Source organism: Acinonyx jubatus, chromosome B1 (assembly GCF_027475565.1).
Source record: "Acinonyx jubatus isolate Ajub_Pintada_27869175 chromosome B1, VMU_Ajub_asm_v1.0, whole genome shotgun sequence".
NCBI classification, from domain to species: Eukaryota; Metazoa; Chordata; class Mammalia; order Carnivora; family Felidae; genus Acinonyx; species Acinonyx jubatus.
This window is the reverse complement of record NC_069382.1, coordinates 199,099,403-199,121,182: the sequence shown is the minus strand read 5'-3', so window position 1 is coordinate 199,121,182 and position 21,780 is coordinate 199,099,403.

The window sequence follows — 21,780 nt, the reverse complement described above, 5'->3', positions numbered from 1 at the left end:
CTGTGATGTATCTCTGATCCCTGTGACTTATTTTATAACCTGAGGTCAGTACCCCTGAATCCCCTTCACCTGCTCTGCCCTTGCCTGCAGCCCGTATCCTCCGGCAACTTCCAGTTTGTTCTCTGTACTTAGGATCCTGTGTCTGGTTTTTGTTTTACTTTTTAGATTCCGTATGTAAGTGAAATCACACGGCCTCTGTCTTTGTCTGACTTATTTCACTCAGCGCAGTGCCCTGCACGGACCCCTCGAGTCTTATGAGGTCAGCCTGTGAACCCGTCACAAGGGCTGGCTTGTGGTTCCAAAGTCTCAGTCTCGGTCGTGGGTTCTCACCCTCCTGCCCACGGACCAGGGCCAGGACAGTCCGGTTCAGTTCCTTGCTCTCTCGGTGGAGGTAAGGGAGTGGAGGGAGGGGAAGTTGGTAAGGTGGTTAAATTAAAGAAATTTGCATACGGTAAAATGCGCCACGGGGTGGCCCTCCACTCGCCCCGTTCATATGCCCAAGCCCCCACCCCCGGGTGGCAGTGTTTGGAGACAGGGTCCTTGCGGAAGTAATTAAAATGAAAAGCGCTCGTAAGGGTGGGGCCGGATCCAACAGGGTCAGTGCCCTTCTGGGAAGAGACACCAGAGAGCTCTCTCCGCGTCTCCGCCAGGCGACCGCACAGCGGGAGGATGCTGGGTCCACCCGGGAAACGGCTCTCACCAGAACCCGGCGGCCGGCATCCCGACCTCAGACCTCTGCTCTCCAGAACCGTGAGAAACAAAATTCGGCTGCTTCGAGCCCCGAACCTGGGGTGTTTCGTCTCGGCCGCCCGACCCGATGGGGACAGTGGGGCGCGATCCTGCAGGTTCGGACGGGGGCAGCGAGCTGTGCGTCCGGCAGCCCCGCCAAACAGAGCAGTTCTGCCGTCTCCCCGAGTCCCCACGGATCCCTTCTCCGTGACCGTCATTTTGCCTTTCCAGGATGTCACAGAGACGGGCTCACGTGACATGTAGCCGGCTGAGTCTGGCTTCCCCGGGGTGGTGTTTAAGGTTTATCTTGCGATTTTTTTTGTATCCACGGCAGATGGGCCACAGCACGTCCACCCGCCCCCCCCCCCCCCTGCTGCCGGCGAAGGACGTCTGGTTTCCGGTGACAGGGAAGAAAGTTTCCCACCAGTGTATCGTCACTTTTAAGAAAATGTTCGCATCTTACCCGCGACATTTTATCTTGTTTTTATATTGTGTTTATATTTTTGTATTTTATGGGGGCTCGAGTGCACCAGCGCAGGAAAACAGGAGACATGGCACACAGAGTCGTCCAGGGAAAGGCCCCCTTCCCTCGATTGTGGGGAACCTGCCCTCACAACGTCCCGGATAGCCCTGGGAGCTAGGCGGCCGCACGCCTCACGATGGTCCCTCAGTGCCCACCTGGCTCAGGCGGTGAGGCCGGTGAGGACGAGGGGCACGGCAGGGCGGTCCCACCGTAGCCACGACTGCCCGGCCGGAAACGTCACTTGTATCTCCCCCTCTTCACTTCCCGTAACAGCACGGGACGGGGACCTATCATCATCGCCACGCCGTAAACATGGACGTGGAGTCCAACAGTCCGTCTGCCGTCCGTGGGCCGCGGGGCAGCCCGGCTTTGAACTCGGTTCTGCGCAGGCCGGGGCCCTGCAGGCTCTCCCCTCTGCACCTGTGGCCCCACCTCAGTCTCAGCTTCCGGGTGGAACGGAGGTACCTGCCCTGGGGCACCAGGTGTCCTGGGCGTCACAGCTCAGAAAAGAGGGGTGGCGAGTTTTCTGCGGGTTCGGGACAGCAAAGCTGGGACCCCCGCCCAGCCACGTCCTTCAGTCTTTGGAGACGACCAGGGCCGCATTCCCGAGGAGCTGGGTGCTTCTGGGGGAGCCTCACCTCCTGGCCATGAGTGAGGGCAGTGGGGCCAACTTTGAGACGGGGCAGAGACACAAGTCTGGGAGCAGCGGCCCGGAAAATTCAGGGCCCCTGGAAAGAAGGGGCCCCTCGGTCTCCGGGGCCTCCCAGGTCCCCTCCACCGCGCAGAAAGCCAGACCCAGCCTCCTGTGTCTCTCCGAATAGGCAGCTTCCGAGGTGAGTGTGACTGGGCAGCCCAGGGATGAGCTGAATCCTGTGAGTGCTATGAAATTAGAAAGAGAGCCCAGGCATGTCCCCAGGTGAAGCAGGCAGTGTCCCTGGGGCACATGCCCTGCTGGGCACAGAGTCATTCCTTGCTGCACCTGCAAATTTCAGGAGCAGACCGTTCCCTGGTGCACCTGTCCTTCCGGGTGTATATTCCCTGGTGCACCTGTCCTTCCGGGTGTACGTTCCCTGGTGCACCTGTCCTTCTGGGTGTATGTTCCCTGGTGTGCCTGCACTTCCGGGTCAGACTTCACGGCGCCCTAAACTTCTAGATGTAGCCTCCCAGGTGAATTTCCAGGCTGCATTCCACAGGTGCCTGGCTTTTCCTGACCTTTGGCCCCGAGCAATGTCTTAGGTAGTGAGCTTTTCCAGGCCAGCAGGGAGCACACATGGAGGTGAAGTGAGAGGAAGAGGAACCCACGAGGGTTTGACTTGAAGGAAAGGACCAAAGTCGCCTGCTGGGAACTCTTCCCTTCTAAACTCAACTGAGAAGCCCAGAAAACTTTAGAGGTGCCATGTGCAGGGTGAGGGAGGGTCGCCCCTCCCTCCACCCCAGCTCTCCCTGTGTCTGGAGGTGGCCTCTGTCACACGAGTGACCCGGAGTCGTTTCGGAGGGAATTGTCCTGATGCGTGCCGCACGCAGAATCTTTTGGATATCGGTTTGCCTTTTCTAACTCCAGCCGACCGTTTCCACCTGCAAACGTTTGTGGTTTTTAAAGTAGGCTTCACTCCCGGTGTGGGGCGCCACGTGGGGCCCGAACCCATGACCCCGAGATCGAGACCTGAGCTGAGATCAAGAGACAGATGCTTAACCGACTGGGTCCCCCGGGTGCCCCGCGAATGTCGGGTTTTAACCGGAGCTTGGTCTACTTCTATTTAGCACAGTTTCTGGTTCACTTAAGTTGGAAGCTTCTGCTCTGTTTCGTGCTATTTGTCCACTGGTTCTGTGTAGAATTTTCTACCCCCCCACCCCGGCCTTCTTCTAGTTTATTTTCCCCGGCTTATTTTTGAGCATTTTCGAGCAAACAGGAAAGTTGAGGGAACGGGACCACGATCACCTGAATGCCCTCCAGGCGGAGCCACCGACTCCCGATATCTTGCCGTCTATGCACGTGTATGTACCCCCCACACACATGCAAATAACACAGCCATGTGTATATACGTGTGCGCATCTGTGCCCCGTGGCTTCCAACGTGCGCTTCACAAATTTACACGCCCACTGCGGTGTGCATGCATTCCAGGCACAGCCCATCCCTGCCAGCACTTGGTATTATCTCCGTTTTGAACTTTCGCCAGCCCGGTGGGCGTGAAGCGATATCTTGTTGTGGTTCTCGTTCGCCCTCCCCTGGCTCTGCACGCGGGGGAGCGTCTGGCTTCCCTTCTGCAGAGAGAGCCCGTCTGCACGCCGCCAGCTCTCACGGTTCCGTGGCGTTGGCACACCGGCCTGCACCTGCCCTTCCCTTCCTGCGTTTTAGGGTTTACGCTGCTGAGGTCTGGGAGGCAAGACACAGATTTGGGAATTACGCACCAAACCGGTTTCCCGATTGAAGGCTGTAAGTGGGGTCCTGGAAGGTTCCCCTGTAGACCTGGGTAGCACTGAAAGGTGCTTTTGGGTGCAAGTGAGTGCAGGTAAGGGAATCTGTTGGCCTCTGCGACGCACCAGCCGGGCGGTGGGGGCGGCTCCAGGGGCGCCGCGGGGGCTCGCGTCCGACTCTTGATTTCCACCCAGGTCGTGATCCCAGGGTCGTGGGATCGAGCTCGGGGTCGGGCTGTGCACTGAGAGCAGAGCCCGCTTGAGATTCTCCCTCTCTGTCCCTGTCTCTGTTTCTCTCTGCCTCTGCCCCTCTCGCTCGCATGCTCTCTCTCTCTAATTAAAAAAAAACAAAAAGGGAGTGGCAGCTTCAGGAGAGGCATGCTCCAGCGGTTCCCGAGGTCACCAAGGACAGTCCTCAACCTCCGTGTGCGGCTCCTGCCGCGTCAGCTTGCCCTGGCGCGGATCCCTTGTGCTCTCGCGCCATTTGCCGGCAGCCCCCGGGGCTCTGGCGTCTTCGCCCCCTCCCGCCCACTCCAAAGCGACGAGTCTGTCATCCCGGGTCCCTGACTCGTCTCTGAGGTCCAAGGACAGAATGATCGGATTAGGATGAAGTGAGGAAACCACACGGATCCCTCGATGACAATCAGAGCTGATGGGCAGGTGCGCGGCATGCTGGGGCTCGGGCGATAAATACCCACGGGGCGGTGGTGGCCCGGAGTGCGTGGGGACAGCCGCGGTGGCTGCCGAGCCGCTCTCCCTGCTTCTGGGCGCAGGCCCGGGGACCAGATGGCTGCGTCTCCTGGAAATCTGGTCTGGATAACTGCAGGGGTTTTTTTAATTACGAACATTTTCATAATGGAAGAATAACATGGGAGGGTAGCACGATGATCACCTGGAGCGCCCCCGCCTGGGCCCAGGGACCGGACAAGCTGCCACGCGTGTCCTTTCTCTCCTTTGTCCTCTAACCGCGGCGGGACGAGTCGGCGTGGGCCGTAGACACCGTGACACTCGACCCCTCGTCCTTCAGCCCGCGTCTGTTAAAAGGACGGACGTTCCCTCCAGAACCACGGTTCCATGATCACACCTGAGAAGCTTAACAATCACTTCCCACATAGCGTCTGATGTCCTGTCCAGAAGAAAAGCGTCCCCCGTGTCCCCAAGTCTCTTTCGTGGCTGTTAGTTTGAACCAAGATCACGCCCTGGGTCCTTTGGTTGTCTCTTTCGTGCCCTCAATCTAGAAGAGTTCCTTCCCGATTAAGTTTTAGGCTCAAAGTGTCCTTCTGCCCTTTGCCCAGCTTCTCCTTGGGAAGGGCCCGGTCGGCTGTCTCCGGTAACGGCCACACCACCCTGCACCGTGCGTCCCCTCCTGGTGTTGTTCAGCAAGCTCTCGTGCCCCGTCTTCTGTGAGCTGGAAGTTAGGAATGAGACCTCCACGAGTGGGGCGCCTGGGGGGCTCAGTCGGTTGAGCGTCCGACTTGGGCTCAGGTCATGATCTCGCGGTTCCTGGGTTCAAGCCCCACATCAGGCTCTGTGCTGACAGCTCAGAGCCCGCTTTGGATCCCTGTCCCCCTTTCTCTGCCCCTGCCTCTCTCTCTCTCAAAATAAATAAATAAATGTTAAGAAAAAAGAGTCCTTCATGAATGGAGTGTCCCTTTACTCCCCATTCAGGGGTCACACAATTTAAGACTGTTGATCGCATTTGGTTTTTTCTTATCCCCCCTCTTTCCCTGCCTTTTCTGAGTCGATAGAACATTTTTCATATTTCATTCTGTCTCCTAGTAACTTATTTTATATCTCTTTGAAAAACTTTTTAGAGGTTTTCCCAAGAGCAAGGTCAGGGCGCGGGCCCTCCTCCTGGTTCATAGACAGACCTCGCTGAGCCCTCCCAGGGCCGAAGGGGCGAGGAACTCTCTGGGGTCTCTCACAAGAACCCCGTTGCTCTGGGGGGCTTGGGTGCCCGCCCTCATGACCTAAACACCTCCCAAGGGCACCCCCCATCCTAATACTGCCATCTTGGGGGTTTAGGTTCAACACGTGAATTTTGGTGGGATATGCGTGCAAATCATAGCACGTCATTTCTAACGAGAAGCTCGAAGTGGTTCTTATTTTTCACTTGCGTGAAATGTTTTTGTTTTCTTCTGGTTGCTTTTAAGATTTGACTTTTCGCTTTGGTTTTCCGCATTTGATTATGAAGTGCCTTGGTGTGGTATGTGTGTGTGTGTGTGTGTGTTGTGCTTAGGGTTTGCTGAGCTTCTTGGGTCTGTGGGTTGGTGCTTTTCATCATATTTGGAAAATTTGGGGCCATTATTTCTTCCAATCCTTATTTTTTTCCTATTACATCCTTTCCCTCCTCTCTTTCCCGGACCCCAAGTTGGGCTTGGCACCTCATGCCTGGGTGAGGCCACGTGGCCGTGGCTCCCCGTGGGGCTGAATCTCTGGGTTTCAATCCTGTTTTCCCCTTTTCCTTCAGATTGGATGCTTTCTGTCTGACGTCCACTAACCCTCTTTTCTGCAGCCTCCACTGCCGGAGAGCTCACCCGATGATACTTTTCAGTGTGAGAATTTCCATTTTGTTCTTTCTGGAACCACGCGCCCTCTGCCGAGATTCTCCCCCTGGTTCCCGGCGGTGGACATCCGCGCCTTGGAGCTGTTGAGCGTGTGTGTGACGGCCGTTTCAGGGTGCTGGACTGCGGCTTCCAGCACCGCCGAAGGTTCCTGTTCGTTATCTCCCCCGCGGGGGGTGGGCGCGTGGTCCTGACTCTTCGAGTCCCATCTTTCTGTGCAGCCTGGACACTGGGGACCCTCCTGTGTTGAGTCTGGGCCGTTGGACCGTGTGCTGCCTGGTAGTTATTGTCCCAGCCGGTCCGCACGGTCCTCCTGATGCTTGGCCGCAAGCTTGGCCGGGGCGGGGAGGTGGGGGATCTGGCCGGGGCCTCGCTGCGGGGGCTGGGGGGGAAGAGCCTGGCCGGTCGCGACGAGAGCGGCTCCTGGCACCGCGTGGCCTCCAGACCTTCCCCTCGGCCCCCAGTTCCCTGGCGGCCGCTCTCGATCCAGCTTTGCCCCCCCTGCCATGTGCCCGGGCGGCTTGGTGTTGAGAAGGTGGAGGCAACCCCGGGCACATCCTGAGCCCCCTCTCTGGTCAGTCCTCTGCCCCTCGGATTCCGGCCCCTCGGTCTCCCGGACCCTGACAGAGCGCGGTGGGTCCACCATGCTGCTTTGGGCCCCATCTCCCCGGACGTGGTCCAGACGGTCCCTCCAGGCAGAAAGCGGGGAGAACGTGCGGCTTCCTCGCGTCCTTTCGGGCCCACAGTCCTGCCTCGCCTGTCTGAGGCCCAGCAGCCGCGTCTTGTGTCGGGTCCCGACTTACACGCACGTGTGACGGAGCCCTGTCCCGTCCGGCCACTCTGTCACAGCCGAGGCAGAGACTCGAGCCCAGAGGCGCGCCATCTGCCTTCACGGAAGGCGGGCCGCATCCTGGAGAGCCGTCTGCCGGGGGCACAGAGCCCAGCCTCAGCCCTTCCTGGGGCTGCTGCCTGCCCCGCCGTGGAGGTGGACCTCGGTTTCCCCAGCCGGGCCCTGGTGGAAGGACGGCGGGCGCGTTCCCGTTGTGAAGACACCCCGGGCGGTGTCCCCGTGTTCGCGCGTCTCACGCTTGGGGGTGTGTCCTCAGGGTAGTTGCCGGTCGCTGGGTTGAAAGGTCACCGCATCTCTGCTTTCGTCATGTCGCCAACCGTTCCCCGGATCAACGAGCGTTTCGTGCCCCTGCCCGCAGAGGGGGAGGCCGCCTGTGTCCCCACACGCCTGCCGAGGGGGCGCCCGTGAGGCTTTGGGACAGCCGCGCTCCGATCCCCGAGGAGCGGGATCTCGGGAAGTTTCATTTGCGTTCCCACCAGGTGAGGCTCAGCCACTTTGGGTGTCGGAGGACCGTCTGCGTTTCTCTCTCCGTGTCCGGTCTGTTCGCGTCTTTTGTTCTTTGCTGCCGTTGCTCTGTTAGCTTTTGGTCGTTTGTTTTCACATTTCATAGGAGCTCTTTACGCGTCTGGCTGGGAGCGTGACCTCCCATCCCACCCGGCTCCCCGCATCCTGGTCCTTCTGGCTCGGCGAACCCGTCTCCGAAAGATGCTCCCTTCCCCCAGTCAGACTTGGACTCACGGTCGGCGGGTCGGAGAGGTTCGTGGCCACAGTCGCCCAGCCCCTGCACGGCACGGCCGGGATGCGAGCCCGGGGCTCTGGCTCACTGGCCTCAGCCCGTCTGACACCTTCACTGACGGAGGGCAGGCGGTTCCCGTCACGGCGACGTACAGAGCAGCCCCTCCTCCGGGCCGCTGGCCCAGAACCCTGGTGCCACGGCCGAGTTGGCCACGGGCCAGCTGCCCAGGTGGAGGCCTTTGCTCCCGTGACTCACAGAGGCTGAGATCCAGTGAGGCCTCGACCCGCAGAGGGTCCAGCGGTGCTTTGGGGTCAGAGCGGGTTCGCTGCGGGTGGTTTGTGGCGGCCCCCCAGTGCTGCGCCCGAAACCTCCCAAGATGTGCCCCTTGGCCCTGAGAGTCTTCTCCTGGGAAGGCCGCAGAGGGTGGTAAGGGCCACGCTTCTGGAGGCTCTGGGACCCAAGCCGAGAATGCGTCGGGGAGGTTGCCAAGGAAACCGCGGAGATGCGGCGGGTGGCCCAGTCTCCCGGCACTATCCCACGAGATTGCGGCAAGGAGAGCCCGTGTGGAGGACCTCAGCACGCGTGTGCGCGTGACTATGTGTGCCCCGGGCACGTGCACATGCACGCAGGACCACAGCAGGTGTGTGCATGCTTGTGTGTGGGTGTGGGGGGGGCACGGCTGTCCCCACCACGTGTCTTGATGGGGGACTGGGCTGGAGGGTCTTCCTTCGCTGCGGTCAGTACTTGGGGAGCAGGGAGGCCACTCTCTGTCCTGAAGGGCCAGAGGGCAGGACCTTCCCGTCGGCAGCAGCGACAGTTGCCCGGGGGTTTGGCCTCTTGGCCTCTGGCCATCTCAGCGTCCAGCTCCTGTCACCAACACTAGCAGGGTCCCCAGACACCATGTTTTACACGTGACACCTTTCTTTTTAGCCCAGGGGCCAGGTATGCAGGAGGTGGCCCATAAATGCTGCCTAACCCAGGGCCAGGTATGCAGGAGGTGGTCCATAAATGCTGCCTAACCCAGGGCCAGGCAGGCAGGAGGTGGCCCATAAATGCTGCCTAACCCAGGGCCAGGCAGGCAGGAGGTGGCCCACAAATGCTGCCTAACCCAGGGCCAGGCAGGCAGGAGGTAGTCCATAAATGCTGCCCTAACCCAGGGCCAGGCATGCAGGAGGTGGTCCGTAAATGCTGCTCGTTGGGCTGTCTCAGGCGAAGTCATAAGGAAGAGGACATACAGCCCAGGCCCCAGGCCCAGAGATAACATCTCAGGCAGACCAGGGAGAAGAAGTAGACTGGCCATAAAGGGCAAAGGGCGTGTCTTCTTTTCAGAGACATCGACGCTGTCCCCCGAGTGACAACTCACTGCCTTTCGCAGCGACGCTTTGGCGGCCAGCCTCCCTCCCCTAGCATCTGTCCCCACGTGGGAGCGCGGTGGGGCCTGCCGTGGCCTGGCGCCCAGTACGTCCCGCGGGGGCCTGCCTGGGGGCAGACAGCCCAGGTCCATACATAGCCCTTCTCGGCTGCCCAGATGCCGGGGTCCCTCTGGGTTCCAGGGAGGGCCCAGGCCTGTCCGTAAGAGTCGGGATTCGGCACCAGGCCAGAGGCCCCCTGTCCCCACCGCCTCCCAGCCGGGGGCCACGGGACGTGGTCTGCAGGGCGCGGCTGGGGGGCGACTCTGTCTTTAGAAGGACTCTGGCTGGCTGTCCTTCCGGAAGGGGTGCGGGGAGGGGGCTCCCAGGCGGCGGTGGGGTGGGGCCAGGCTGCCGGTTCGGAGGGCCCCTTGAGGGAAGGTGCCGGGAAGGAGGTTGAAACTGGAACACTGGGGCGGCTAACACCACTGCAGGCCTGGTGCTGATAGAGGGCCGAGGCGAGAGACCTCTCGCCGGCACCGGGCTGGTCACAGATCCAGTCCGCTGCCCCAGCACAGCTGGTGAACTGGGGGCGGACCCCGGCCTCGGCCACGCATCCCGCTGCTCTCTTCCGGGGAGAGCACCATCCACGGCCGTCTGGCGGCGTCGTCGTCGGTTCTTTGGAGACTCCACGTGGCCTTCCTGGCGGGGGGGGGGCAGCAAAGGGAGGAATAGAGACCCGGACGGGAGTCCCGGGCCTGGCGGTCCCCGTGTCACAGCGGGTGTCGGTGGGGGTCACTGGCTGATTGCGGGCTGGCGGGGGCGGCCCTGCGTCACTGCCATCCCCGCGGAGACTTCGTGAGGGTGGGTCTCTGGCTCCAGCCTCGGCCTTCCGGTGTGGACCACCCCTGCCCGGGGATTTGCACTCCTGCGGCCCACCCTCAGCGGCCGGCTGGAGCCCTGCCCTCTTCCTGTCCTGGGTCAGGTGGTGGGGTGGATGCTGACTCCCCGGGAAGGACTCAGACCTCCCTCTCCGAGCCTCCACCTGAGCTGCCTGTGTCCCTTCCTGGCCCGGAAGCAGCTAGAACCTTCTAGGGCCTTGTCTGCTCCTTGTCTGTGTCTGGAGGCCTTGGCGTGGCGGGGGAGGGGCACAGGGCAGCAACGGTTTCTTGGAGAAACGAGTCACTGGGTGGACACACCGGCGAGTCTTTTTTTGGGTCTCGTCTGGCCAGACGCACTGACCGCGACCTTCTCTGGTGCCTCTGCCAGCCTCCTTCCCGGCCTTGGTCATCTGCCGGCCTCCTGCTCTCCTCTCGGGGCTCAGCTCAGCAGCGTCGCCTGCGGGAGGCGTTCCAGACCCGTTTGTGCGGCCGCGGCCCCCCTCTGTCTCCCCCTGTGCCCTGTGAGCGTCCCGAGCTTGGGGCGGGGCTGTGTCCCGCGATCGGTGCCCAGCCGGCGTCGTCGTGGAGGCCCTGGCGGTGGGGGGGAGGGAGGCCGCCCCGGCCGAGGACACCGTGTTCCTGCCGGGAGGGTCCTCGAGGCCTCCTCCGTGTCTCAGTCTTGTCCCCAGGGGGTGAGTCCCTAGCTTCCTTCCCCCTGCCGAGCACCTACCCCGCCCCTGGGCACCTCTCCCCCCCTCCCCCCCACCCCTCACCCAGAGCCCTGACCGAGCCTCAGGGCGCCTGAGGAGGCGGCCGCTCGCGGTCGTGCGCAGCCAAGAAAAGAAACAGGCATGGGTCTCTTATGTTTGCACCTTCCTGAAAGAAAACAACGGCATCAAAACGTTAAACATAAACTATTTTTACTTTAAAAGGGCAAAACCAGCCCCAACAAACACAGAGCTAATGAAAAGATCTTGGCTGAAGCTACCAGAGGCTTACTCACAGCTGCTGGAGGATGGACGTTGTTCAGCCACGACGAAGCCAGCGACACCGGCAGTGGAGCGGCAGTCCCACTGTGTGCCAGCCGGACAGGGACCCGGGCAGGCGCGTGGCCCCGTGCAGAAAGCGTTGAATGAGCCAGCGGCAGGGCGTCTGGCGTTGGGAGGCGCCTGCCGAGAGGAGGCGTCCACCCAAGCAGACCGGTGGGGGACAGGAAGTCAGGGAAGGCTTCCCGGAGAAGGCGACCCGTCTGAATTAAACTTTGCAGGGCTTCCCAAGCAGAGGAACGCCTTGGAGAAGGAGCCAGCATGGTGTGCGTGCGGGGCCCCTGTGCTGGCGCAGCGGAGAGAGCGGCACTCACGAGCCGGGGACCCCGGGGCTCAAAGTCCGCTCCGCCCCTTAGGAGCTGTGACCACAGGCGAGCCGCTAACCCCTCGGCCAGTCTGCTCATCTACAAAACATGAGCAGTAAAGGCGCGGGTGCGGCCCAGCCCACAGCACCCGAGAGGCCCCGGGCCAAGAGCAGACTTCGGGGCTGACGTCTGTGACGCATGGGGCGGGCTGGCAGGAGGTGGCCGCGGGGTGGTGCTGCTCGGTGGGGCCTTGGGGAGCTTCTTCACTGGGAAAGACCTGATACGTCGCGTCCTGACCGGGCCTGGGAGTTGCTTGTAAGCCCCCATCCGATCGGATTGTCTGCCGTCGCGTTTAACTCTCACTCAATCCCGAGAAATAAGTAGGGTGCTCAGAGGTGGGAATTGCTGCTCAGAGAGGGTGAGGTACTTTCTCAGAGGCACCCAGCAGAAGGACAGAGCATCCGCCCTGAATCGCTCTTTTTGTTTTCTGTCCCGTCTGATGTCTCTGCTCAGGGGCGTGGGGACTCAGGTCAGGAGGAGGGGGCGGGGCAGGAGCTGCAGAGCTTTGAGAGAAGAGGAACTTGGGCCAGGAGCCCATCTGCATCGGGCCTTGGAGGGCAGTGACCCTGGCTATGCGAGAAGGGCATCTGAGTCCATGCATCCATGGCCTGTCCATCCATCCTTCACCTTCTGTCCATCTATCGTCCATCTGGTGACTGTCCTGGCCCCTCACCCTGTGCCCATCCTGTGCTGGGCACCAAGGACATAGGAGTGACCCTTCAGGGTCCTGCTGGCCATCACGGCAGTGCTTTGGAAGCAGCTGCCCCCTTTGACTTTGCCCACTTGCCCCCAAACCCCTGCAGGGCCTTGGGACTTCCGGTGGGGGGAGGGACAAGAAGGGCTTGCAGGGGCCCCTGGGGACCATCGGGGGTGGCATGTGTGCTCGCAGGGAAGAGCGGGGCAGCTGAAGGCCCCCCGCCGTGGACCTTGGGAACTGTTGGGGGTTGCCCAGGACTGGGGCCCAGCTGGGTGGCACAGAACGAGCGGCCCGGGTGCGGGGCCCGAGCAGCTGAGGTCATGAGGGAGGCGGGGCCAAGACTGGATCCTCCCCCACGTCATCAGCCACAGCCTCGGGGTGGCCTGGCCACCCGTCAGCATTTCCGAGGCCTGCCTGTCCACCAGCCGAGCCCGTCTGCCAGCTGTGCCTGGCAGTTAGCCGTTGAGAGAGGCACGTGGCCTTTGTGTCCCCAGCAACCTTGCCTGCCGTCCTGGGCTCCGGCAGAGTGTGGCCTGACCCCCAAGCTGGGCCTCATGGACACCACGGGCAGGAGGGGCGGGTCCCAGGGCGGTGGGTCGTGTGGGCCTGGGTCACGGCCGCACGCCGTGCACCCGGCTGTACCCCCCACCACCTCCCCAGAAGGTTGGGGCTCTGGCCCTGGGGGTGACGAAAGCGCATATATAACAGATGTGGAATGGGCGCCCTGCTGCCTGAGCCCCAGAGCTAAGGACAGGCTGGGGGGAGCAAGAGAGCTCCCGTAGACACCCAGATTCCCATCCCCTCCGTTCCGTTATGCGCCAGGCGCCTCCCTGAGCGCCTTGTAAATATTGGCTCCTCTGATGCTAGGAGGTGAACTCTGATGATCTGTGTTTCATCAGTGGGGAAACTGAGGCATGCAGGGGTAGGCCACTCCCTAGGGGCCACACAGTGGGAGCAGTGGGGCAGGCTTGGCCCGCAGGCTGTCCAGGCTCTCTGTCTGTGACCTCTCACCCCGGGGTCCCCTAAGAAATGACTAGAAAGTCAGTGAGGAGAATGGGGAGTGTCATCCCAGTGATGGCTGTGGCCTGGGTAAGGGGTGGAGTGCTAAATTGTCAGGGGAGGTGTCCTTAGAAGCCTTGGGGACATTGATGAGGACGTGTTGGCCAAGTCTTGGCTTCCTGGCTGGACCCCGGCTGACTCGTCTGTCAGGGGAGACATTTCGGGAGAGCTTGACCCCGGGGGGACGTTGGCAAGTTCTGCCTGGAGCGGGGGCCTCCGCGAGGGAGAAAGCAGGGCCTGTCCTGGGATAAGGGATGCCAGAGGCCAGGCTGTGTGAGTTGCCCACGACAGTGTGGTGAGGGTGTCTGGGGGGACAGAGGACACGCGTACGTCCTCTTTGGGGTGCTCTGGGGTCAGGTGGGCACGTGGGAGAAAGTGGGTTTCGGTCACGGCTGGGACCAGCACCGGGGGCAGGAGGTCTCCAGCAGGTGGACACCGGGGGTGAGATCAGGCTGCCTCTGGGGGTTCCCCAAGCCCCAGGGAACCAAGCAGGGTGTGGGATTGAAGTTTAGAAAAAACGAGTCCTTACTAGCCTCCTGGATGGTTCTATGATCCCAAAGTGACAGGAAGGTGTGGGTCGGCCTGGGATGTCCCCCGGGAGGGTGGAGGTGGGCAGGGCTGGACCGGGCATCGAACGGCGTCCACGGAGCTGGGCCCGGGGCCCGGCACCGAGGACACCGTCCACGCTGTCCTCCCAGGGGCCTGGCGGCAGGGCGACTAAAATCCCAGCTGCCGCTCCACTCCCGCCCCCACTGGTAACTGGCTAGTCACCCTCCCGGGCCTCGGTTTCCCCTGCAGTGGAAGGGCTGCAGCCCCGCTTCGGGGAGGTGGGGCCTCCGGCAAAGCGAGTGCAAACCGTGTCTGGCCTGAAAGTTGGGAGCTCGCGCTCCCCGCTCCTTGGGGCTCGTGGCCCCCTTTGGGAGAGGCCGGGGGCCCCTCTGCGTCCCAGTGCACCTGTCAGGGGGCTCCAGGGAGCCGAGCGGCCAGGCGTGGCCAGGTCGCTCAGTAAAAGCTCTGGTGGCTCCGGGTCACCACCGCTCGAAGCCCACGCGGCCAGGAGGTGATGCGGCCGCTGGAGACCAAGCTCTGATGGTGCCACCCTCTCTGGGCTGCGTCACATCAACCTGCCACGGCCCCCAAACAAAGCACCACAGCCCAGGTGGCTTAAACAGCAGAAATGTGTTCTCTCCTGGTCCTGGTGGCCGCGAGTCCGAGATCCAGGCACGGGCAGGCCGGTTTCCCCGGAGACCTCCCTGCGCGGCATGTAGATGCCGTCTCGTCCCTGGGTCCTCACGTGGCTGTCCCTCTGTGTGTCTGTGTCCTGATCGCCTCTTCCTACAGGACACGGGTCCACGTGGCTCAGGGTCGCCCCAGGCCTGTCTTACCCGCCCTGCCGTTCTCTAAGCACAGCCGTGGTCTGAAGCACCGAAGGTTAGGACGGCCACGTGGGAACATGGGGGAGGGGGACACACGGCAGCCCACAGCAGCCCCTCTGTCCGGGGTGGGCTTCCCCCGCCTCACGCTTCTGCCGTGTCTGGTCCGCGAGCTGCTTCGGTGACCGCGTCTGCAGCCGCTCTTGGCCGCTCTCGTCCACAAAGGTGGGCTGAGGTCAGGCCAGGCCCCCTTCCACTCACGTCCCAAGATGCCTTGGCTCTCGAGACCACAGACCTCGAGTTCACCGCCGGCGGGTGTGGCCTGACCCAGCCCTGCCGGCCTCTGTCTGCCTGAGGGTCTCGCGGGCTCAGTCAGCCCCTGCCCCACGCCCCGTCCGCGGGGCGTGCGGTGACGGCCTGGACGGGAGGTCAGGCTGGGTGCCAGGCCTCCAGGTCACTGGCAGACGACGTCCCGCCTCCCCGTCCAGGACACAGAGTGGGCCTGGGGTGACAGCTGCTCTGATGTCCCTGAGATGCCTGGGAAGGAATGGCCTGTGGGCTGGAGCGGCCTGGAGAGGGCGGCCGGCTCCCCGAGGCGGGGAGTGCCTTAGGAGCGCCTGCCCTGGAGACTGGTCCCCGCAGGGTCAACACCCCCAAGCTCCCCTCAGTTGATCCTGTAGGTCCACTGCCTGGGGACCAGCCTGGTGCATGGCTGTGTCCTCAGCTTGGCGCTGAGGGCTGGGCGGGGCTGGACCTGTGAGATGAGGGAGGGAGGGAGGGAGGGAGGGAGGGAATTGTGAGTGAATGAGCCAGTGAGCTAAGGAGTGGGTGAGCACGTGAGGTCCAGAAACTAAGGGTGTGGGGTGTGGGGTGTGGGGTGCGGGGTGCTCCAGTTCAGCTGCCTCTTGGGGGCATCCCTGGATGCCGTGGGGGGCTGTGCAGTCACCACGTGGCCTGGCCGATGAGGTCTCGCCTCTGGACGGTCAGGGTCACTGTTCACGGAGGACATGAGCGTGGAGGGGGCACGCGTGTGGATCCTGAGCCCCCCGGAGTGGCTCTGTCGTGCGGTGTGGCCTCTGTGTCTGCGGATCTGCCTGTAAAGCCGACGTGGAAGGGAGGTGCAAGGTTTCAGTCAGTGTGTTTGTGTGCGTGTGCCTGCCTGTGTGTGCGCCCGCGTGTGGAAGCGTGTGTTTGTTGTACGTGCGTGCGTGTGCGTGTGTGTGTACGTGCGGGTGCATGGGTGCGTGGAAGCATGTGGGACGTGGGGGCGCGGAGGCAGGCCCACCAGGCGGCAATGGTGTTTTTCCTGGCCGGGCACCGCGGGCGCCCTGGGAAGGTCGCTAACTGTCTCCTGGCTGTGTGGCCATCTCCCACCTGCCGGGCGCTTCTGCCCCCGGGCCTTGGCACTTGCTGCCTGGCTCACAGTGCCCCCCACCCTCCGTCTCTGCCTGCAGGCCGTCTTCTCGGTCGTGTGGCCGTTGCCCCCACCCCCCGCCCCGGTGCCCCTCCTCACCGCTGCCTCCCTCTCATTTCTGGCCATGACCTTACCTGTCCGACCAGCCACTTGCTTCTCTATTTGTCTCCCGCCTGCCCCTCGGCTCCCGGGGAATAAACAAGTTCGTCTAAAGGAATATGCCAAACATTATAGAGAGAGGACCGGGGGGGGGGTGGGGAGAAAGGGGGGCTGGCTGCCGGGAAGCTGAGGGGAGCTGAAAACCCCGGGTTCTCCACCCCAGGGCCAGACATTCCCAGGCAGCGAGCCGGCCCTTCCAGAGCGAAGGAGGCCCCTGAGGAGGTTTCCAGAGCCTGGGCGCCCAGGGAGGGGGCAGGGGGGGCACGGCCTGGCCAGGCCGGCAGCGTCTGGCCCCCGGGCCTGGTCCCAGAGGCGGTGGGGAGCCATCGCTCTGACAGGCAGCACCGGTGGGGTCAGACCTCACAGGAGAAGGTGGCGGCTGGGGGAGGGGGTGGGGGGGGACTAGGGGACAGAGCTGGCAGCCAGACGGGGGCTCGCCGGGTGCGGAGGCTGCGGCCGAGGCCATCTGAGCACGCTGGACACCGGAAAGCCGAGAGGGCCCCTTCCGTCTGTGCGGACGCGGGGCCAGCAGCCCCCTGCTCCCTGCCTAGGAACGCGGCCAGGGTCTCCCATCTCTGCGGGGCAGTCGTGAGTAGAGGGACTGAGAACTCTGGGCGGCGTCCCCCCACCCTGTCCCCACCCTGCGCGGGTGATTCTGTGAGTGTGGGCAAGAGTGTGCATATGTGTGTTCAATCGTGGATGCTTACGTGTGTGTGCACACATAGGTGCGAGCACGCAGACACGTGTGGGTGTGTGAGTGCACGTGAGTGGGCACACACGTGCATGTATGCCTGAGTGGGAGTGTGCACCTGAGTATGTGAGTGTGAGTGTGTGTGCATACGTGTGTGTGAGGGGCACGGGGCGGGCAGGGGCAGGAGGGAGGGGCAGGAAGAGGGAGGGCCGCCTGTGTCCGTGCTGTACCGACAGATCAGACAGGTAGTGAGCTCACTGCCGAGGGAGGGATGTAAGCCATCCTCGTGTCTCCCCCTCCTCCTCCAGGGAGGTGGGTGGTGGGCATCCCACGGGCTGGGCTTCTGGTTTCTGGAAAGTCCCCGGTGGCCTGCTGCCTCTGCCTGGCCCTCCTCTGGCCCCCTATCTGTGCAGGTGCAGGGGCCTTGTCCTGCGGCCCCGATGCAGTAAGAATCCCTGAGCAGGGCCAGTTTTGAGGGAACCAGGCACTCCCTCCCTTCTCTGTTTTTCTGACCCTGCCCTGCGTGTGGATCGCCAAGCTGAGCAGAAGCAGGGAGCAGGTCCTCTCTCTCACTGGCCCCCCTTTTTAGCGCAGGGAGGGGTGCACCCCAGGACTCTAGCACAGCCCACACCTAAAGCTCTCAGGTTGTGAAGAGGGGAGCAGGGGGTCCCACAGGAGGGGGCTGGGGCCCGAGACCCAGGTGGGGCGAGGTGAGCGGGGAGACCGAGGCTGGGCAGAGCCCAGTGCGGGGAGAGCGCCTTCCTCCCAGACGCCCGGCGGGAGCCCCCTGTCAGAACCGGGGCCCGTGTGATCTGGGGAGGAGGGACCGGGCCTCACGGGGACCAGCCTGGTTCTCTGGGGGGGATGGGAAGAGGAGCAGCTCTGCAGGGGAGCTCAGGGACACCGGGCGGCAGTCGTGCAGACGCCCACAGACCCGGGAGCCGCGGGACCAGCCGCGCACACCCCACGTGCTGGCTCCCAGCAGGCAGAACGCCGAGCGGGGCCCTGGGGAGGACTTGGGCCCACCCTGCCCGCACCACGAATAGCTCTCCTCGTGGCTGAGTTTATTTAGAGGGACGTGGGCTGAGGGGCACTGGCTAAGGGAGCGCTTTCGGGGTAGGGGTCCCGAAGGTGTCCCACGCAGGGGATCGGGGCGCGTGGTGGTGGGTCCAGGGTGGGCGGGACGGATGCCAGCCTGGCCGCTGACACAGGGGTGTCTTGGGTTTCCCTCCCGTGGACCTTCCGCTTGATAAACCCGGGTGCCGCGGAGAAGCAGGTGTCCACAGCAGATGCTGCAGAGCTCTCGGAGCTGTCGGCTCTGGAGGACGTTTGTCCTGCCCTGCCACTCTGGGGACTCCTGGCAGCAGGCACGGGGTTAGGGCCGGGCTTGCAGGAGCCGTGGAGCAAGGGGATGCCGGCCAGCAGGTTTCCACGGTGACCGGCTGCTTCTTTCCTCCCTCATGGGAGATGGGCAGGGGCCAAGGTCTATCTGCCTGACCCTCGAGGCCAGGGGGACGGTCTCCAGGCTCGCGGTCCCCTGGAGGGTCAGGCGCCTGAGCTAGGAGGGGGCGACGGGCAGCCCGGTGCAGGAGTCCGTGGGATCCGGGGGGACCGGTGAGGTGGGGGGTCCGTGGGAGGGTACAGCCGCCCCGGTCCCCTCGGGGTGGGATGGCTCTGTAGGGACCCACACAGTCTCAGTGGCAGATGGCCGTCAGCCTTGCAACTGGGCAGTGGGTTCCCCGCCCCGTGGCCTCTGTGCCCCTAGTCCCTGCGCCCCAGTTTCACAGCCAGACCCGGGGGCTCACCCCCGAGCATGGGCTGGGCCCCCATCCTGGCACCCAGCAGCGTCCAGGGACAGAGGGCTTGGCTTCTAAACTCTGTCCTCTCACCCTCCGGAGCCAGGCCACGGTCACCCGTCCCTCGCAGGGTGGCCCTGTAGCAGCCCCCTGCCCCCACACCGTGGCCCTTGTCTCGTGCGGCTTGCCGATGGCTCCCTGGATCACGTCCGAGGTTCTCAGGCCGCCGTGGCAGATGGCAGTGGAGGCTATGGCTCTTCACACTGCCCCGTGCCCAAGCTCTTTGCTGTGAGACCGTCCCCCCACGGAAGGAGGCGTGCACATCCGGGGCCCTGGTGGCGCAGGGCCGTGTGGTCGGCGTTGGCCATGGGCAGGAGAGGGTGTGGGTTCCAGACCTGCGCCTTCAGAGTCAGAAAGGCTTTCTGTTCTTCCTCCCGGGCCTGTGCCATCACTGTGCTGTGTCACATGTCCCAGCCGGGCCCCTAGTCCGCAGAGGAGCAGACCCACACACAAGTGGTTGCTTGGGGTCAGCCCCCATCTGGGCTGACTTTGCCCGCTGTGGACATTTGTTGGTGTTTGTTATGCAGCAGGAGCTGACTGATACAAGGCCTTGCGTGACCTCAGCCCCGCCCCAAGCTTCATCAGGGGCACTGCTTGGGTGCCCACGGCCACCGCTTGTCCAGAAATGTTCAATGGCTCCCTCCTGCTCCGTCCCTTCCAGAAGCCTCCAGCAGTCCTCCCCTTCCCCGTGACGTGGTCAGGGCTCCAGCTATCTGGAGTTTTGGAAGCCAGACCTCCGCCGGCCGCAGCTATGCTGGGCTCAGGCAGGTGCTGGCGTGGGGGGGACCGATGGGGATCTTTCCCGCCTCACCTGCCTGCGTCTGAGGGATTTGCGGCCAGGAAGGCAGGCTGTTCCCAGACTTCGGTGCCGGGCCTGGCCTGGTGGCCGCGGCTGCCGTCCGCGTCCTCGGTCACGACCCAGGCCCCGGGGGGCCGGCCGGGGCTGTCGGCAGAGCGTGCTGGCTTCAGACTCTCTCATCTGGAAATGGGGCTGCTGAGAAACCATGAGAACAGGAAGCACGGCTCTCACAGCCCTGTGATCAGAGGGTCATAAATAAACGTTAGCTCTTTCCTCTGGGGTCCTTCTGCTCCCGACAGTCTCTTCTGCAGCAGGGTTTTCTGTTCCAAACGGCAGACGACCAGCTGGTTTTGGATCATTGCCAAGGGCAGCGACAGTGGCCCGGCCCAGCCCAGAGATGTAGCAGCCGTGCTCCGGGGTGCTGGGAAATCAAACAGGGCACAGGCCGTGGGGTTTCTATGGCAACTGGGGGCCGCAGGTCCCCGGGTTGTGATGACGAGGGGCTGGGCTCCAGATTTTCTCCAGTCGACCTGAAAGCTTGGGTCTCAGGTGGTCCCAGGTGGTAAGCAAAGCCTTGTGTGGAGGGACCCCGATCTGGGGGACGGGACACAGCGAGGACCTCAGCGGGCACTCCCCTGCTGGGGCGGATGATGAAGCGGAGGAGGGGATCAAAACTTGGGGGGGCATCTGTAGGTGCTGCCGTGTGGTTCTCATTTCAAACGAGACTGAACGCACGGCCGCCACTTCTCCCGATCCGGGAGCGAGGTGAGACAAAGCGCGTGTCCCGTGGGTCTCGAGGCTCAGAGGTGCCGATGTGGTGGCACTGGCCCCGGGGCCCGGGGTTCTCAGAGGGCTCTGCTCCCCTGCCGCCTTGTTTCCTCACTGAAGATCCCAGGCCTGGCATCACGGTGACGGCCCCTCACCGCCCCGTCACCTGGTCTGGGCGGAGGGCCAGGGCCCAGCTGGGGTTTGTATGCACCGCGGCCGCCCCCGTCCCCCCCGACTTCCTGGGCCCCTTCACCCCACATCCCCAGCACGGCGTCTGTCTCCTGCAGGAGGCTTCCTCGCTGCCCACCGGGCTTTGTTGGGGTTCTGGAAGCCGCCCGCCTCGCGGGAAGAGCGGGCTCTGGGGCAGGACAGCGGGACCTCGGGAAAGGGGCGCTCGTGCTCAGGCACGGGGTCCCTATCGCGGGGGCAGGCAGGCCGAGGGGCGGCGGAGCCGTGCTGCTCCCCACCGGGTCTGTTCCCCAGCTTGGGTCGCCCGATGGCCAGCCGACCAGCTTTCTCCGCGCATCCAGGGTCTCCAGGGGGCGTCGCTGGGTCTGGGTTAAGGGCCACTCGCCGGACACCCTTTTAAACCCGAAGTATTTTTCCAAACTCCCGAGTTGAATGCCAGGCTTACTTCTTGGATCTTTTAAAAATCGCATTAGCTGCTGAAGCTGTGGATTTACGGCTGATTACGGTTTTGGCTCTGTCTCCCAGGTTTTGCTGTTGAGTGTCCTTATGTTTGTTTTATTACAAACAGAACTTTATTTTATGTCCTTCTTGCTCCAAAACGTTTACGCTCCTGAGGGGTTGGCTTCCTTCCTTTCTTTTCTTTCTTTCTTTCTCCCTTCCTTTCTTTTCTTTTCTTTCTTTCTTTCTTTCTTTCTTTCTTTCTTTCTTTCTTTCTTTCTCCCTTCCTTCCTTCCTTTCTTTTCTTTCTTTCATCTTTCTTTCTTCCTTCTTTCCTTTCTTTCTTTCATCTTTCTTTCTTTCTTTCTCCCTTCCTTCCTTCCTTTTCTTTCTTTCTTTCTTTCTTTCTTTCTTTCTTTCTTTCTTTCTTTCTCCCTTTCTTTCTTTCTTTCTTTCTTTCTTTCTTTCTTTCTTTCATCTTTCTTTCTTTCTTTCTTTCATCTTTCTTTCTTTCTTTCTGTGTTCGGTTGCTATCTTGGTCAGCTCACAAATGTTCGTGGCCATTCTCCATATTTACTTGCACATTCAAACAAGACATAAAATGATCCCCGGTGGTAATCCCGAGTGCGTTCTGCTCTAAATTCAGTGTTGCAACATTAATGCTTCCTCTGCAGCTCCCCTCATGTTTATGTCGACCTGTGTCTTTCTCCCACCTGCCTCATCGACTGTTGCTTTATTTTCTTTGATGTTATCTCTTGTAAGCGCCAAGACATTGAAGCATTTATTTATTTTTAGAGTTTATTTATTTTTAGAGTTTATTTAGAGGGGCAGAGAGAGAGAGAGGGAGAGAGAAGAATCCCAAGCAGGCTCAACGCTCAG